Source organism: Sphaeramia orbicularis, chromosome 1 (genome assembly GCF_902148855.1).
Source record: "Sphaeramia orbicularis chromosome 1, fSphaOr1.1, whole genome shotgun sequence".
NCBI lineage: Eukaryota > Metazoa > Chordata > Actinopteri > Kurtiformes > Apogonidae > Sphaeramia > Sphaeramia orbicularis.
The window spans coordinates 30,912,694-30,926,311 of record NC_043957.1 but is presented as its reverse complement, the minus strand read 5'-3'; the positions used below and the strand labels follow the sequence as shown (position 1 = coordinate 30,926,311).

The window sequence follows — 13,618 nt, the reverse complement described above, 5'->3', positions numbered from 1 at the left end:
GCCCCAACACGTTCAAGGAAAAAAAAAAAAAGAAAAAAAAGAAAGAGTTCAAGAAAAAACTTTAAACACGTCATGTGTACAGCTGATCATGATTTGCACATATGTTCTGCATGACGACCATTAAAAAGCACTTGTCATAGCAACTGAAAAGCTGAGGAATGATGGGATTGGAATAAAAGAAGGAAAGTGGGTCAAAAGACAAAATGACAGCTTTGGATAGAACAGAAATCTCTTCTTCACACATTCAAACTCATCCGAATATATTTGCATCTGTGTTTTTGTGTAATAAATAAATAAATAAATAAATAAATAAATAAATAAATAAAAATAAAAATAAAAATAATAATAATAATAATAATAATAATAATGTTGGTAGGAAATTCCACATCTGAGTTGACCATCTTCACCCACGAAGTTGGAGAACAAAACGAAATCTGAAACGTTTCTGCAAAAAACACCTTGACAATGGAAACATTTTTAGCTAAAACGTTTCAAATTCCATTCTGTTCCAGTCTCTTTGCTCCTGTTGAACCTTATCTGGAACCAGTAGGGATTTTCCTGCATAGGAAATAATGAGGTGTTCTCAGGGACTCATTTTCTAATGCCAGTTGTTAGCATGAATTGCTCCATGTTGTTGAACCAACTTGTTGCCAGTGGTTGTCTGTTTAAGACAGCCATGCAATGAACTGGTAACATGTGTCCTGGTTATACCCCACCTTCATCCCCAGCCCCCACGACCCTCTCAGGAACTAAGCGTACAGTAGTTTTTAGCTTTCACATCACTGCATTACTAAACTTAAATACACACTAAGCTAAGAAAAACAAAAGCACATCTAAAAAACACACCTAAAAAGCACACTAACAAGACAGAGCTGCAAGTAACAGGCTGCCGCATCACCGGCGCCATCTTAAACCTAAACTGACTTGTGGCATTTCATGAGGTGAGTTAATGAAACACTTCACACTACTAAGAGATTGAAAACTTGGTGATGGACCGGTGATGCTTAGCTGGCATCTGCTGCCAAAATGTGTTTCTTTTATAGACAGAATATAAATAGTGGAATAACCTTTAGTTCCATTACCCATTACTTGTGACTGCAATTTTAATGCCTAAAGTGCACAAACTCAGTAATTACAGCTACCAGAACTAACCCACAGGCTAGATGACAGGTCATGTAGTTCAACACATATTAATGCTGACTTCAGCTACTGCAGCGACATCATGCTAGTTATTGTTATGAAGTACCAGTAAACATCATGACAGAATCCTCTAATTAGATTAGCTCCTTAAATATAACAATGACGGAGCTGCCTGTCAGGGAGAAAAGTTTTACTGAATAAACAAGAGTTCAAGAGTTCAACTCAGCATCTGAAACAATGGTAATAAAACTCAAATATAAGGCAAACACAGACTCCACCTGTCATCAAAGTGGTCACTCCCCTTATTTATGTATGACTTTTTGTCTTAAACAGGTGAGTTATATTTAAACTCACCCACCCATACAGTTGTTCCAAGAGGTAATAAACTAGAGACCAAAACCATTTTCTGTACCATTCTGTAAACATATTTCAGCCCTCCAGAAACATGCAATTATGCGATTGCATAATTTTATGCATAATCAAGCACATAGTGCACATTATGCAGGGGTCCGCCTTTTTTCAGAAAGGGCGCATATTCACTGCAATAATACCATATTTCCACACAAAATAAATATGCAGGGCTCACATAACTTCTTAATCCTCATGTTTTTTTTGCATAAAGTTTAAAAAAATATTGCAGTGTAACTTGACACAGGTAGCGATGCAAAATGCGATGCTCAACATCATTGGCGTGTGTGTCCACAGAAGTTAAACTAACTGCGAGCCTCTAAAAAAATCCTGCAAGACAATGAAAAATGCAGCCCATTTGCCGACAAAAATATCTGCAAAAGACAGAGCAAATCAGTACCCTCATGTCCTACACAAAATCGGAGTCTTACTATTTACGCCCCATGAAAGTGTTCATTGGAACATAAGAGAAAATCGACACTAGAGCCACTTTTCCAGCGTGAAACATTTGGAAATGGTTTCTGCCGCAGTGATAATAATGTTATATGACCATAAAGGCTGAAATAGCCTTAAAAAAGACAGCCTGTTCTACCTCACTTTTGTGAAGCAGGAAGCAATTATTGTATTTTTGACACTTGAGACTCAGGAATGTCATTGTCTTTTTTTGAGCCATGCTTAGAAAATAAAGAACTAAAACATAACCAGCACTTTCTCTGATGTAGTATATGCTTACTTCTGTATGCTTGCTAATCATAGGATGCAATTAGACATTTTTCATTTACTAGTAGTTAGTAGTTACAACAGGGTGTGGGACAAGAGTCAGTTTTTTTCACTGAAACACGTTCTTCCAGTTCCCGCATATTGTCGCAACCTCACGCATTTTTTTGCAAATTCATGCAATTTCACCGCTTAAAATCACATAAAATCCCAGCATATTCCATCGCACAATCAAGATTTTTTGCCGGCATTTTTCTGGAGGGAGTGATATTTAATTCTGCTGTAAATTTTTCCATGTATACATGGGGGGTCAGTGGGAATTGACTCTGTTTCGGTGCCATCCCCCTTGTGGACATTCAGGTACTGCAGCTTTTGACACTACTGTAATGTTCTTCCGTTTATTTGAAATGTCATCACCAAATATAAATATTACTTAAGTGCTGTATAAATAAAAAAAGAGTTTTATACATTTTCATTGGTTGCAACACTGTTGGTGTGATGATTACCACCATTATCTGTATTTTTTCCTTTTATTTTATGAACGAATATTTCTGTTTCAGTTTTTAACTAAGAGATAAGTAAGTCTGATTTTGTCATAAATGAGATTTTTTCTAATTCAAGTGTTTTTATTATAAACAAGTAAACACCCACTGATTATCATACTGCTTTAACATAATTACTGATCACTTCTCAAATATGTTGCTTGCAAAGTGCTCACTTTGGCCTTTTGAAGGAATGCTACACATGCATGTGTTGCCACAACAGGCAGGATGAGGCAAGTGTGTGTTTTTGTGTGCATGTCTGTGTAGTCATGATGTGGACTTGCTGCACCTGACAGAGATCTAAGCCAAACGTCGATAAGCTGGCATGTTCTCACAGCGCTTGCACCTTCATTTTTAAAAGGATTTCAGAGCAGAGATTCACTGCTGGGTTTGTTCCAGGAGCTGAGCTTTTATCGTGTGGTGTTACAGTAATAACCCCTTCTCCTTGAGACCGTAGGGAGCGTGTATCGACTGAACAGGAAAGATGAACAGACTGATTGCAGAAGGACAGATGGACAAACCGCAGGCTCCTAGTGCACATGCTAATAATGTATAAATAAATATGAATACGAGGACTGCACATTAAATCAAAGATATAATCAATTTTAGATTCAACAGTTTTATCTAAAATATTTCAGGTTACAGATATTTGTAATCATTAAATCATACAATTTCAGCCCCAGACTAATCCTATTTACTGTCACATATACCTCAGAGATTTGTCTCATTTCTATGGGCAACAGAGCATATGATAGCCCAAGTGTGTATTTGTTTGTGTGTCCATTTTTCTCCTGTGTTGTGGGGTACATAAACCTGAATACACACTCACACTTTGGTGACAAAAAGCTGACGTCCACAGTGTAATCATAGAATTTTAGGGTTAAGACTGGAAGGGATAGTTTTAGGCATGTTGTGGTTACACTTAACATCACGATAATTTGCCATGAATTAAATAGAGGTTAATGTAATGTCCCTGTAATGCTGGGGTCTCAAACTCATGGCCCGGAGGCCAATTGAAGCCCGTGGGATGACATTTTGTGGCCCCCTACTTGACATCAAAGTTTAGTGTTAGTGCGGTCAGCACATAGTTCTCAAACGCACCTTTTTTTTTTTTTTTTTTTTAGTTTAGTTTATTTCAGACACAAACATAATACAAAACATAGGGAAAAAAATAAACAAAACAAACAAACAAACAAAACAAATAGAATATAATAATAGAAAAAAAAAGAACAACTGTTGTGCCCGAAAGGGAGTAGGAAGAAGTCAACACTTATCCAGTCCTACCCCCTGATTCCAGTCCTCAGACTGTTGGTGCTTAATCACTTGATATACAACATAAGATTATGATTATCCATAATCACACCCCTACAAACCTGTACACCCACACACATACAGTCACATACACACCAGTTTATATCTACATCTGTACACCAACTCACGTCCGCACCCCCATGTATATACACACACACACACCATACAATATAACAACATGACAATCCAATGATGTTCACACCCTTCCTTGAGCCAGATATTGTAACAAAACCATTTCTTTGCACATTTTTTTGAATTTTTGAATGTTTGGACACTGCCTGAGGTCTACCCCCAACCCATTCCAAAGCTTGACCCCACACATAGATACACACAAACTTTCTTGGTTGTCCTGTGTGACGGAAGAGCCCATCAGGTACCGCTTGGACTTTGAAATTCCCACATCCCCTCAGGTTATAGCCCCCCTTTCTATGGGTGAGTCTTGCCATGCTTAATTTATTTTTACCACTTATGGGCTACCATAGATAGCCTCGTGACAGCTTCCGACAGCATTTGTTGTCAACGGTTGACAAGCTAGCCAGCCGCGAAGTACCTGGGGTAGTATCAACGTTAGTCACTTTATTGAAACATATTCCAGACTGACACAAAGTGGACGGAAAATATATGCCATCGCCCAGTTCCAGTCATGTCTCTCTCAAAACGTGCCGTGAATAGAAAGGTTGGCAACGAGCGCAGGCAATTTTAGGAAAAGTGGGAGACAGAATATTTTTTTGTCGAACACAGGAGCACCCCCACATGTCTCATGTGCACAGAGAAAGTTGCAGTATATAAGGAAAACAATGTCTGACGTTATTACTCAACAAGACATGCTGAGGAGTATACAAAACACCAAGGAGATGAGAGAAAGAACCAGGTCACCAATCTTAAAAAAATGTCTATTGAGGCAACAAGATTTATTCAAGAAAGCAGCAAAGAGAATGACAGCAGCAGTCAAAGGTAGCTACGTGGTGAGTGAGATGATTGCTAGGGCCGGAGAGCAATTCAAAGAAGGCGAGTTCATCAAAAAGTGCATGTTACTAGCTGCAAGCAAAATAAAGAAACCCTTTTTTGTGGAATACTTAATGCGGCCCAGCCTGACCCAGACTCTACCTCCAGTGGACCCCAGGTAAGTTGAATTTGAGACCCCTGCTGTTATGAATGACAACCTAACAAAATAGAGTGTGTGTTTGTGTGCAGGTCCTCATTTAACCACCAATAGTGAGCAGAGGACTGAGCATTATCGACTCCTCTGACAGGTTTTACATTACACATACTTATCTCCCCACACATAAACATGCTGTGGAATGAAAGCGTCCCAGTGCATTTTTCTGACCTGTATAAAAAACCTCTGTTCCTGGGGTTGCACCTCAGGTTTGGGGTCTTCAGATTAAATCTTGCTGAAAGGATTCTAATAGCTGTTTGTTGATGCTTTTGGGTGAAATACGGTGACTACACTAAAAATGTTATCATTTTTGTATGAGTGAAAGAGAAAACAGCCACAGCCTTACTCAATGGGGATTTGCTTTTAAAAGAAAAAAAAAAAAAAAAAAAGCCTGACAGGATGTAATATATTCTTGACAAGATAACAAACAATATTCACAGTGTATCTTCAGTTCATGTGTTTTCCAAGCAACAAAAAACTCATACTCAAACTCATACCAACACATGTCGACAGCTAACAATTCACTGTAAGAAAAGATGCACTATATCTGCTCAATTAAAATAAGATGAAACAAGCTTTATCTTCATCCATGCAAAGGCAAAGAGTCCTACAGCAGCTCTTCTGCTTGTTACATCAAGTACATGCATGAAATATTCAATGTAAGCCTCCACTGGGAGAATAGTACTATGGGAAATGGGAGTTCACTTGCCGTTCACAGAATAGGTGTTTCCATTTTTGTACTTTTCACTTGCAGCTGAGTTTAAAATTCATAAATGGTATGTGTGTGATGGAAAGCCTGTCCACCAAACTGCTTTTCACTCATTCGCAAATATCATAGAGTAGTGGTCGTATACAACATCCAGGTGTAAACAGCATTGTTGGTTATGGACACACAAATGCAAAAACAATATATCATTATACAGCCATTATTATTGAAGTACCGTTTCATTAATTCATGTATCACAATTTGGGGATGTGCGTGGAATAGTCAAAAAGGTAAGTGTGTCTAACTAGTGTTTGTAGTGTTGTTTCCACATATTAAACAAGAAAAGCACTCAAGAGCGCAGGTCTCTGCTAAGGCCGGTCACACCCCCCCCCCCCCCCCCCCCCCCCCCCAGTCACCACCAAAATGTAATCATTGTTCCTTGTGCCTGTATCAACATTTCCTGTAAATTTCATTCAAATCCATCCATAACTTTTTGGGTTATCTTGCACACGGACAGACAGACCCCTGTGAAAACATAACCTCCACCATTCCTTGGCAGAGGTAATAAAGTTTTTCCTTGGTGTTGCTTTGCTTTGTAGGTGGTCAGTTTTGTTTTTTTTTAATTATTATGGTTTGGGTTTAGAGTTATGTTAACGGTGACATCAAAACTAATTGACTTAAATTTCCTTTGATTTGATTTGAATTTGATATTAAACATCAAATAGTAAAATGTCCATTCTTAGCAGTGACCACTGGTCTTCTTACAGTGTCGTCATACCTGCTGCTGTGCTTTGAAACACTGTAATTTTCTCTTGAATGGATTTATAATACATGGTCACCTTACATCCCCTACGCTGTGGAGAAAAATAGGACCTATGGCCCTGTAGCTCACCAGCATGTCTTTATCAATAAGAAGTTGAATTTGTGAGGTTGTCAGGTTCTGCCACTGTGTTAGAGTCCTGTGGTCTTAATGCAGGAGATCAATAGAAGTGGGTGGTACTGTCATTTAAGGAGAACTCAACAAATTGCAAGTCCATATATGACTTCCCATCAGCACTCAATAGTAACTATATTGATGTCTGTAACCATTTCTATTTTATAAGCCATCAAAATTTTAAGTTAAGTATTATATGTAAAGTTAAGTATTATAAGTAAAGGCAAATTTGTAATATTTCAAAGATTTGTCAGCATTTAAAAACCCTAATTTCTTAAAAGTGTGAACAAACTTTATAGACATCGTCCCAAGGAAGATACACAAAAGATTGTTGAAATCTAGACCAACCTTGCGATTGGCCATTCAAGGTCACTCAAGGTCAAAGGTCATGGACACAAATAAGAGTCCACATGTGACTTCCTATCGGTGTTCAATAGTAACTATATTGATATCTCTAACCATTTCCATGTTATAAGCTATCTTATATGGCCCATTAGAAAGAAAGGCACATTTTAAATATTTTTAAAATTCTTCAAAAATTCAAAAATCAAAATTTCTCAAACTGTGAAAAAACTATGTAGACATTGTCCCAAGGCAGATGAATCTGACCAATAGTTTTGTCAGAGAAGATGTTTGAAGAAATTGCTAACAAAGACGACAAAGATGGTGACAAAGATGACAACAACAGCGATGAAGACAGTGATGGAGACAACAATGAAGACAAGGATGAAGATGAAGAAGATGACGATGAAAACAGTGACGATGAAGACTGCGATGACGAAGATGGCGACGGCCAATGACAAAGATGACAATGAAGATGAAGACGATGACAAAGACAGTGCTAAAGACAGCGATGACGAAGATGGCGATGATAACGACGGCAACAACGAAGACAGCAAAGATGATGACAACAATGAAGACAACGACAATGAAGACGATGCCAGACACAGGGCCTTCATAACCGCTCATGGTCTATTGGCCGGTGAGCTGAAAAGCAGAAGAACTGACAGTGAACCAAAGCCAAGGGAAAGTTTTAGTTTTTCTTCTTTTTTTTGTAAGAACTTGTAAAAGAAACTGTATAATTATATAAGGCTGCTAGAGGAAACTGATGCTGCATTCATGTCATGTCCTTTTTTCATTCATTTTCTAAACTGCTCATGGAGATGCTGGAAACTATCCCAGCTACCAGCGGGTGAAGGAGGGGTCCCACCCTGGATGTGTTGCCAGTTTATCACAGGGCTGACATCTCCAGACACACAACCGTTCACTCACATTGACATCTATGGGCCATTTAGATCGACCAGTTTAACCTCCTCTGGGGCATGTGTTTGGGCGGTGGGAAAGAACCCACATAGACCCAGGGAGAACATGCAAACTCCACCAGAAACATCCAGCCGGCCAACACTAGGATCAAATCCAGGACTTTCTTTGCGGTGAGGCAACAGTGCTAACCGCTGCACCATCATGTGTTCACGCAGAGATAATGTGAAATGTGTTTCTGAAAAAATAATGGGATAATGTGTTTCTGAAAAAAACAAATTCAATCAAAAGGGGGAATAACAAAAGTCCTACATTCATATTGGATACATAAGGTATAATGAAGCTATTGGAGATATAAAACTGTACCTGAGACTTTCACTGTGGATCTATTAGACTTGCAGATGGCTGACAAATGAAAGGTTTGGTTAGAATAATTATTTTAGAAATTAATTTGACATGAACACATGGCGCCCTGCGATGAACTGGCGACTTGTCCAGGGTGTACCCTGCCTTCGCCCCTATGTAGCTGGGATAGGCTCCAAGCGACCCCCGTGACCCTAGTGAGGATAAAGCGGGTTCAGAAAATGAATGAATGAATGAACACATGGCTTCCACTGTAATGCTGTTCAGTTCACCCACCACTGCTCCTCTTTTAGGTAGACTCTGTTCTTCTAAATTCATACCACCATGAATCTAGCCCAGTGGTCCCCAACCTTTTTTGGCTCGTGACCCATTTTAACATCACAAATTTCTGGCAACCCCAGACATTCAAAACGGACACATTTTTTTTGCTAAAATTAATTTGTTTTTGATCATGTAATAGTTTGCTATACTATGTCGCAAATAAATGTTAATTTTAGATGACATTTAGTCTATATAATGTATATTATTATGGATGGAGGCAGAAAAGCCAGGTGTAGATTACTGCACAAAGTGAGAATTTTATTTTCCTTGGTCAGGATCTGAACAGTCAGTCCAGCTTGGATTTACAAGGCTGACAATTAATACTGAATAAACAATAACTCAAACTATGAATTATGAAAGAGCTGCAGCATCTGAGACCGACCACAATGAACATTTGACAAATGAACAGTACCACAGTGCTTCAGTTTCAGCTTCACAGTTTGTCATGTCTTTTATGGATTGGGATTGTCTCTGTCAACTCACCATACATTTTTTAATAGTAAGTTTTTTGTTTTTTTTCATTTTGATTTTCTTTTTATCAATTACAAGAAATTTCAGGCGACCCCATTTGAATTCCAGGCGACTCCAAGGTTGAAAAACAATGATCTAGCCTTTATTTAATCAGATCAGTATCAGCCAATGTCAAACTTATTGACTGCTATTGGCAAATAAGACAACATTTCACCAGTGGCAGAGCCTGATGTAGATCTACTCTGTTATGTTCACGGTTGTGGCATAAATTTGCATGATCATATTTGTGCTCATTCACTTCACTTAAAGAGAAAGAAAAAAGTCCTAGATCCATATAAGATGCATGCTTCGATTACTTCCATTTGAAATTTTCTCTAGTGTTGTTGAGTCAGTGTTTGTTTTTATGTTAAATAACCATAATGATGAGTGGATTTACATGACAAAACTTCCTTTACAATAATCTTTGGATGAATGCAGGTGTAGATGGAGGAAATGAAATATCTACACAGGTACGCAGACTCATTTGTATGAGCACAATCAGCCTGTGTGAGTCATTGCCTCTGCTGTGGAGAATTTCTGAATAATGTGCTTTTACTATGAATCCTCATGTAAATCAGGCAATTCATGAATGTCCAGTGATCACATGCTTCTGTGTGGGTGTGAGGTCACAGTTACAGCTATATTTCCCAGGGGGCATATGCTTAAATACACTGAGTTCAAGCCATTGTGTGCAACATTCTGTTTCTCTCAAGCACATATTGTATACACACCGCTGTCTCTGGAGCTGAAAAAGATCATCTTTGGTTAGATTTGTACACTCTCCTTCATCTACAAATTACAACATGCTCTCCGTCCTTTATTTTAATCCACTCTGCAGAAAGTATGAGGAATGCATCATTATTTGTCTAACTCTTTCATTCATGTAGTTTATCCTCCTCAGCGTACACAGCCTTCAGTACATGGAACTAATTCTTTTGTTTTCTTTCTCGTGTGCATCCATGTGTCTCTCCTTCCACACATTTTCATTTAGGTGTGCAGTATGTGTAAGATTATCCTGAGGGGAAAACAAAGGGACAGAGAGGCGGCAGATCGTTGGAAAATCTACTTATCACACATGAAGAACGGTGACCTCATGATCAAATGACCAATAACAAAGTCAATCAGGAAAAAAGACCATTCCCCATCATCATCATCATCATCATCCTCATGGTCATGCTGTGTGCTGTGCATTTGTTTTTATGACATAGCGCTATTAAATAATTGCATAACCCATCACCATCACCTCCCAATTATGTTGTTTAAATCAATAAGCCTTTTCTGTGTGTTGAAGAGTGGGCAATTAGTCGGAGTATGGAGACTATGTAGGTGGTAACAGAGGCAGGAGTGCAGTGGTGTGCAGTAATGGAGCCAAACACTCTTGTAATTATGATATTTCTGCCTCAGCGAACTGCTCTGTCCCACATCACTGCTGACATCTTTTTGAAACACTAATAATTCTGAAATAAAACTTCCTTTTTCACTTGTTATTGGTGAATACGCTCAGTCAAATAAAGTCTAGTTGCATCTTTTTCTCACTCATTATTTGCTTTATTATGGAGCTCTTGACCTGAAGGTGAAGTGGTGTGTTTCCTTTTTTTCTTTAACTCATAAGGACCCACTGTGAGATTTGTGGCCTTTAACAATGAGTTTTTCCTCTATATTTTACCATCCTTAAGGGATTTATCACATTTAATGTAAAATTATCATCTGTATTTTGTGGGGGGTTTTTTCAGGGAAAATCAGGTATTTTTCTACACCAAACATTCCAGTTCTACACTTAACAGTATTCTGAAGATATTTACGGAGGGATTTGTTAATAAATCATTCCTGGACTGATTTAAGTGACATTTTATTAAAAAAAAAAAAAAATGACAAAAATAGATTTTTTAAGGCTGTATATTTTGATTTCCTAGGTAATGAAAGCAGATATTCTGAAACCCCTCTGTAATTTTCTTTTCATCTTGTGTGTGGCACAATTTTGCACCTGGCTTTGTCCTATGTTCAGATCTATCTACTGAAAATGTATGCAAAATTGTGCATAATTAATGAGATTATGTGTAATTTGCATAATTAAATATACAAATTTCAAAAACTTGTAATACATTTTTTTTCATACTTATGTAAGTAATCAATTGAAGAAGTTTCATGGTGATATATATTAATTTAAAATTTTATCCTATTCACTTGTAGTGTCTCACCTTCATTTACTAATCATGCAGATGTTCATAAAAGCTCAGAGTAAAGTTGAGGATTACTATATGAAAAAAAAGAGAAAACTGAAGAAAAACTGATTTTTTTCAGTCCAGTCTCTCATTAACTGAACATAAACCTAGTGTCTCCATCCACTGTCGCTGATCCAACTCCATGGGTTTTACTGGTGAATCAGTGTTGTAGAAGATGACTGTGTTTCCATGGTAACTACGGAGCCTCTAAACATCTAAATGGGTCATATCTGATGACCATGAAAAGATGACAAACTGTATTTTACACCAATTATTGACAAGGATTGATTGGATTGGTGAATCAGCGAGGATTAAACAGTTTAGATCAGTGTGATTTTGGTAGATGGTGGATGTTTGGGTCTTTATGTGTTTAGGAAACGTTCCCATATTTCACTAGTTATTAATGGTTAGTTTATTTTGGTTCTGAGCATGTACATGACTGATGTGATTTTAGGACACCAACATAATTGCTCATTTTTGTTTATTTAAATATTTATCGAGTGCTAATTGGGATGTTGAATGTTTACATCCTTCCTGTATAATCAGGTCTGTCACAATTTTTAGATCACTGTCTAATCACGTTGTGCTTTTATTTTTTTCCATTCACTTTCACTTTTGTAGTCATATATCATATTTCCATTTCCATACTGCTCCATATTATTTCCCAGTATTTGAGGTTTGATACTATTTTAATAGTATCATCTTGTTGTGCCCCCTCCTTCTGTTATGGTTTAATGGTACGTCAGTGGAGAATTAGTGCAGCCAACTGTTTATCTAAAAGAGCTTTATTTCAGTGAGCACATATGGGTGATGACATCATTGATTTTAAAGTAAAAGGTAAACAGAAATGTCATTTCCATTTCTATTTTCCAGTGTTCAGTACTGTAAATGAGTCTGCTTTATCCTAATGTCAACGTGTAGCATATTAATGTATTAATAGTTTATTAGCATAAAATCAAGAGAAAGAAGACAATTAAATCATTAATTGAAATTATTTTCATGTAAACTGAAATGTCAAGATTGTGACAGTTCTATTTATAATATACACTAAAATTATTCTATTTATGATATATACTAAAACTATTCAATTTATAATATACACTAAAAGTATTCTATTTATAATATATACTAAAACTATTCTATTTATAATATACACTAACAGTATTCTATTTATAATATATACTAAAACTATTCTATTTATAATATACACTAACAGTATTCTATTTATAATATACAGTAAAACTTAACAATACATAATCGTGAAACAGATAATCGTGAAACTAGCGTATCGTTAATGTATTAGTAGTTTTAGAATGGCATAAAATGAAGAGAAAGACGACAGTTAAATCATGAATTGCAATTATTTTCATGTCAGTTACAATGCCAAGATTATGACAGTTCTATTTATAATATACGCCAACACTTCATAATGATTCCCACACCAGGATCCATCTGCTTTTGTTTTCATCTCAGTTTGTCTGTTGTCCTTGAGAGGTTTCAGGTGCCTGTGTCTTTGATTCTTATTCTATAAAATACAGGCAAGTTACAAACTAAGTTTTGGAGTCATAGCTATATTCTGCATTATTCACAACATTTTGGGCCAAAACTATAAAAATATTTTGACAGTAAGTAAAGTAGTCTTACTGTGCCTAGAAGTCACACATTCTTCATTATCATGTCTTCAACAGCAACAAAATAACACATTACACACACTCTGGAGGTCAATGCAGACTGGAATCAAACACTTCTGTGCAGACAGGGGCTATGATATCACTATGAAGTGAATGAAATAAACTGTAGCCTAGCAACCTGTGCTAGCAACATTAACACCATTAACCTGTAGGCTAGTACGAAATGTGAAATACCATAATTCCACTGATAATGTGTGAGTAGGCTTATGTGTTATGTTCCACTGTTATGTGCTTTGAGTAATGTGCTGATATGCTGTCCAGTAGAAATGCCTGCAGCTGAACCCCACTGAATCCCACTGCTGAGCAGGAGCCTCTGTCAGCTGACCCTGCCAAC

At 37.2% G+C, this 13,618-nt stretch overlaps 1 protein-coding gene across 4 annotated transcripts in view; it reads right to left on the bottom strand.

Moving 5' to 3' along the window:
* Nucleotides 1-13,618, bottom strand: part of gcgrb (glucagon receptor b) — a 91,850-nt gene that overhangs the window by 22,993 nt on the left and 55,239 nt on the right. The gene's annotated exons all lie outside the window — the stretch shown is intronic.